Source organism: Amblyomma maculatum, chromosome 4 (genome assembly GCF_055883805.1).
Source record: "Amblyomma maculatum isolate TAMU_Amacu chromosome 4, ASM5588380v1, whole genome shotgun sequence".
Classification (NCBI taxonomy): Eukaryota; Metazoa; Arthropoda; class Arachnida; order Ixodida; family Ixodidae; genus Amblyomma; species Amblyomma maculatum.
In genome coordinates, this window is record NC_139347.1 from 169,282,704 (window position 1) to 169,288,834 (window position 6,131).

Below are 6,131 nucleotides of genomic sequence, written 5' to 3' on the forward strand. Positions count from 1 at the left end.
AGAATGAGACCGCGTGTTGGAAACAATCCCGTTGAAATGAGACAAAGCAACTCTTGCTGACCTTTGACTTGTTAGTAGTCTGTCTTTTGTCTTTACTGATTTCACTGTTAGGTATATAATACTCCGACTAGAAGAGCCAGCTGCCGAGCGGCACGAGTGAACCTGTCCCAGGGCAGAACTGACGCACCTGGCAAAGGCATTATCCGGGCGCTAGTGCCGTTCAACCTGAGCAGCAAATCGAGCCAGCGTTGTTCACCAAAAGGTGAGAGTGGATTAAATAATTTAGGGTTATCGCAGCTTACGAAAACGTTATCCTAAATACATGAAATACGACACACTTATTCCCGCGTGGTACCACCAGACTGTGCTAATTTGGTCAGGTTAATTATTAACAAGCATTCATGTTGTAGGTGTACTCTAGTTCTATATTTCTGTATATAGTGTGCAACGAGGAGCGCATTTGCTCTATAATCATAAATAATTACAACTCTATATGTGGCAATTATGTCTAACATGCAGCCCACGAAGCTTTGTGCTGCGACATGCGATCCTAAAAAATGTCAGCATTTGTTTCAAAAGCACGTGCTCAGTTTACGAGTTAGTTTTTCTATCACGCTCATTGTCCAACAGTCACCTAAATGCCTTTGTACCCTGACGGTATGCACTTTTGTAAAAAGGAAGAAGCGCTATTTATTTAATGTGTGCAAATTCGGACAAACGTTAGCTTCATTCAAGAGTGGGACGCTGGACCACTACTCTGACTGTCATCGGCTAACGTACGGTTTTTATACCTTGATTATAAGACTATATCAGCGGTTGCACCCTTTCATTAGATTTTTATCGCCATAATGAAATACGCGCCGATTCTCTTTTGCAACAAGGAGAGGAGAGTGTGGTTTAATAATGAGACCTTTTGGTTGATATTTATATGGCTTATGAACGGGTAATAATCTCATTTCCCTATATATTTTATTTGTTGTGTTTATTGTTATATTTTGCTGTTCCATGGATCTTCGAACACAATGGATGAAATTTTCCGGCAGCTCGCATAACATATTAGGTGAAAAAACTTTGTGAACCTTCGTGTAATGAAACTGAAATGGCATTAGGAACCTATTTTTATTAGCTAATAACTATTAGAACAATATGTGCGGTGTACTCGTTAGAAATAAAAAAAAAAAACAGGGCGAAAAGTCTACAATGTAACGCTGAAAGGCGTCCGATGAGGGAATGGCGAATGTACTTGGATATTGTGGGATGATGGTAACAGGTTGTAACTTGCATGTATTTGGTATTGCTTGCGTAATCTACAAAGAAAGAGTTTCGTGACAATTTACAGTAAATGAAGCGATTAACACCACCAGCCCTATAGTGTCAAAAATCATGTGTATATATATGGAAGCAGGCGTGTTCTTTACTTATTAAAAACTGTTGTACACCGAGTCTTTCAGCTAAATGCAAAATACCTTTTGAAGATCTATGTGTCCTAACCAGTAGGAATCAACTGAGAAGAAACTTGAGCTAGTTGGTACACATTCATTATATAAAATAAAATAGCTAAGAATGGGACACCGAAGAAGGAAAACAGAATGGACACAAAGATAGGCGAAAGTGAGATTTTTATTCAGAGCTTTCTTTACGTGCACAGATGGAGGAAAAGCAGAAACTTTATACAATCAGTCGACTCATGTTAGCTTTTGGTAGGAAAGCTATTAAAAGGCAGACCACGTCCTCCGTTTCTGAAAAGCTAATCTGGTTTACAGGCAGACTGATGGTTTGCAGATTTAAGGAATTGTTCATAAATAACTCTTTCGTTTTAAGAAGTTTTTTACTACTTCCCGCGTTACTCATTCCCGAGGAGGAAACACAACCCTTGCCTTCAAAAACAGCGTTGCAGAAGTCTTGTTGTTGTGGGCGTTTAGACATGGAAAGCCAAATTACACGAAGCGTCACATTTTTTACGCAGTCCACGTGCTCATTGCACAAGAAGCACCGTTCTGTCTGAGCGAAGTACACGCTTCCACAAGACAAGACACCTAATATGCCTCTCCTAGTTTTAAGGCGACAAGCGGCAAACATGTTTGGCAGCCGATCCCCCTTTTTTGATGCTACGATACCGTGAATTCTTCTATATCAGTGGCCATAAACTTGCCAACGTTTTCAGGAACGCACACCCAGGAACATTGAGTCTGCAAACTCCTTAATACCGCTGGAGAACTAATGAATGTACGAACAATAACGGACATACAACGCTCATTTGTGTTTTTGTGATAACGTTCTGACAAATATGGCATATTCTGGCTCTTAAAAGTTTTGATTTCCTAATAAACAACACGAATGAGGTCCTCAATAAATGTTGACTACAGTTTCTTGATGTACGGTTAAAAAGACGCGTAGATAATGCTTGTTTGATTTATCACTCACGTTGAACCAAGGAGGAATTAATTTTGCTTCAGTGCTTTAAAAGGCAAACACGAACGGTGTTGTTGAGTCTTGCCGGCAGTTTACTCTAGCAAAGTAATATCCACGTTATTGCCTAAGCAAATGAAAAAACCATTGCCCATGTTTACATTGGGAACGGCGTTCAAGAGGCGACAAACTAACCCTGATGGCCCTTGATAAATCTGTGCATGCATCAGCTGTTGGAATTTTCCTACGGATAAAATGCAACGGTCACAATTTCTGGGAAGGAAAAGCTGCACAGTTTATGCCCATTGGTTAAGGGGTAGTTTGTGGACCATATAGAACTAGTGGAAAAGGCGGTGCTCTGTCAAACATCTTGAGCTCTTTGTCGCCCATAGAGTCAGAGTGGCACTTAAAGACCTGTCATCCTTTTGGAAAGGGCACTTCGATCAAACAGTATGATACTGGAATGTGAGGCCTAATGAACATGAAAACTGGACGAAGACTAGTTGCACTTCGAGAAATTTGACTCACTGTAGTCTAAAATGCCTCAAGCTCACATATTGTTGCACACTGCTTTTTTAACTTAAAACTATATACACTAGAAAAAATATTTAAGCTGTTGTTCCTGATGCTAGCAGCATTCTCTGCCTCATTCAGAATACGACTTCATTTTTAGTCACATCAATTACGGAATACATTAAACAATTTTTACACAATAAACTGAAGACTCCAGAAGAAATACTCTGCTCTGTCAGCTGTTGCATGTCATATATCTACAATAATGCGAGCGCAACCGGCCATCATTCATTACATGAACTATGCCAGAAATTGTAAGGAATTACACATATAATATTCCTGTGCCACCCTTTTTATTCGTTCTGATTTCTCCACAAGAAAGGCAGCCCCAAGTAAACCAGCGTGAAACAACGCATCATTTCCACTATTATTAAATGTGAACGTTTAGTTTGTAGGTTTTCAGTGCATTTGGAGATAAAAAGTGGCCTTTAAATGTTTCATTAGAGATTGAGAGTTAAACTGGCGTAAATGCCTATTATGCTTGTGGATGTTATTTTATTTCAGAATAAGGAAAGCAGCTTTGAAGAAACGAGTGGTACAACTGGCAACAAGAGGACAGTGTGTACTTTCACGAATAATGAACCTCATTGGCAATACGGTGTTCGTCTACATTCTGCTTGGTATGTATATAAATCGCCAGTCAAATAAGAAGGAGTCAAAATAATAAATACTACAGCCCTTCATAATCGACGGCTATATGAATTTTATACCGTAAATACAAAACAAATTGCAATGTTTTTTTAAGTACGTTTATTAACGCCGATTCGCAATACGTCTTCAGAAATGTGAACTTACTAAAACCTCGAATAAGGACACCGGGTATGAAATGCAGTCGATTCACTGGCAACTTCCTAGCCATTCGAACCGTTGCATTGATATATTTGAACTAAGTAAATATCAGCATCTTGTTCACCTCCGGAGAACAACAACAACAAAGGTGTACTTTCTGAAGCGTGTGCCATTTTCATTGTGTTCTTATTGTGTTCCTGCGAGTATAGTTTAGCCTTAATGCTAACTGAAGTACCAAAGATTTGCTATTTTTAAGCAAATGTGCCTTTAATTAAAGTACCTTGAAGGAAGTCATGCCATTATCTACTATAGGAATGCTTATACAGCTGTACAGCACACAGGGATGTCACGTATAAATGATATTATATGGAGTTGGCGGGTGATCAAGAAAATCTTGCTAGTATTTTCATAACACTTTGAGTTTCATAGACGATGGAATAAAATCGGCAGATTTTCTAGAAACTGAGTGTGTCACAAAATTTTTTCATTGCTTTTCGCATGTAACTGGAGCAAGCTAGTATACCCGGAATATCTGCTCTTTGTAGGTTAAGCTCGTGATTTTCTCCTCGTGGATTTTCAGAGAGAAGCTAAAAATGTCTTGCGTATAGCAGGAGGACATTAGTCGGTGCCATTCCAAGACATAATTAGTCAAATAGAATAATTTTTGTCCTTATTTTTTTATATCAGAGCAAGAACTTCATTTCGTGGACGCTATCTCATTTAACTTAGTGCCGAGATGTGTTGAGCTGTGTCGGGTTTGTCAATATTTCTAGTCAGACAATGTCGCCACATGTTTTATGGCTTAATAATTTTACAAGTTTTTGAAGATGGGGCTTACGTAAAGCATTCTGTTAAAGTATTTTTTGGAGCTTGCCTTTCTTTCGTTATTGTGTTTTATATAAGAAAATATAAAATTTGGAGATTGAAGTTAAAAGTGGTTAAATCTGTTAAAAAATCCACTTTTTTGCGGCGTTAAAAAGGCATGAAACTCAGCCTCTTCGCGCTGTGTTTACTGACACTCGGTATGACGTTTTCCGAAATTTTTTATGTGTCGCGTCTGCCAACCCACTTTCTCTGCTAAGATTGCAATCTACTGTGTGACAGCACATTCAAAAACTATAAATCACGGTGTCGCAAATATTACATCAAGCTGCGCGGCTACAGGTTTCAGAAACGATCCGCGCGAGAGCGGCTTGTAGGTCAAGTAGCCGGGATGAAGTTATGAAAGAGCCGCACTTATTTTCAATTATTCTATATGAAAGTCGTTAAAAACTCTCCAGCGTTTTACTGCCAAAACAGCGGTTGAGCAATAATAAACCTGCTTTTTTTATGGAATGAAATGTGCATCTTACCAACCTTTGCAGCATGTCGCAGACAAATTAAAGTGCATGAGTTCGGGAAGATTCAGAGAAGATTCGGTTCTTAAGAGGAGTCAACTTAAAAACAGGGAACTTGTTACGCTGCATTTCGTAATTGCTGTGGAACCTTTCGTCTCAAAGCATTTTCTGAAGGGCCAGTCTAATAAACCACTTCATGTGCGATCTTGAGACATTCCTGAATAGTTTTATTGGGTAAAGCAGTTCCTCAAAAATATGGCTATTATATATCATGGTTTACAATTGTCCTGAAATCTTATTTTGTAGCCTTGTACAGAAGTTGTCATAATAATCTACAGCGCTCCAGTAGTGTGCTGCGGAGCACACGAAATGAAATGTCAGCGCTGCGTATGCCTTGTTGAAGGTTATTCAGCTGCGCTCCAGAGTACGTATTACCAATGACAATAACGTCTTCAGAACGCAGCTTTGTATCCTCCATTTCTCCAGCGCTCTATACAAATGTCAAGAGTCTTTAAGCGTACACACGCACGGGCTCTTGTAAGATTTTCATTGTGACCTAAGTATGCTCTGTTCTTTATTTGGCAGCTATCACAAGCCCAATGCAAGTACTGTCCAGTGGCTGTTGGGGATCGTGCACAGAGCCATCTTGCGTAAAGAAACCGCCTGGGCCTAATACCGACTCGTTTTACTTTCCTGTAAAAAAGCGCTGTACAAAACTGACTTTTTCGAAGCCATGCAAAGGAAAATTTTATAGCACTAAGGAAGACTGCGAAAGGTGCTGTAAATTTCATCTACAGGGTTAGACACGTAACTGACTCTACGTTTTAGAGGATTGCCTCCAGCTAATAGTGAGTGTTTGTGAGTGTAAGTACAAATGGAGAAGTTAGGAGTCATGAGCACTAGTTCTGAGTTTTTACGCAATAAATTGTCTTTGCTCAAAATTTCTGATTGTGCTTGAATTCTTTTGCAATGAAAGTCCAGAAATGACATCAAACTAAAGAAAGTATTAGCAAGTATTGCGCA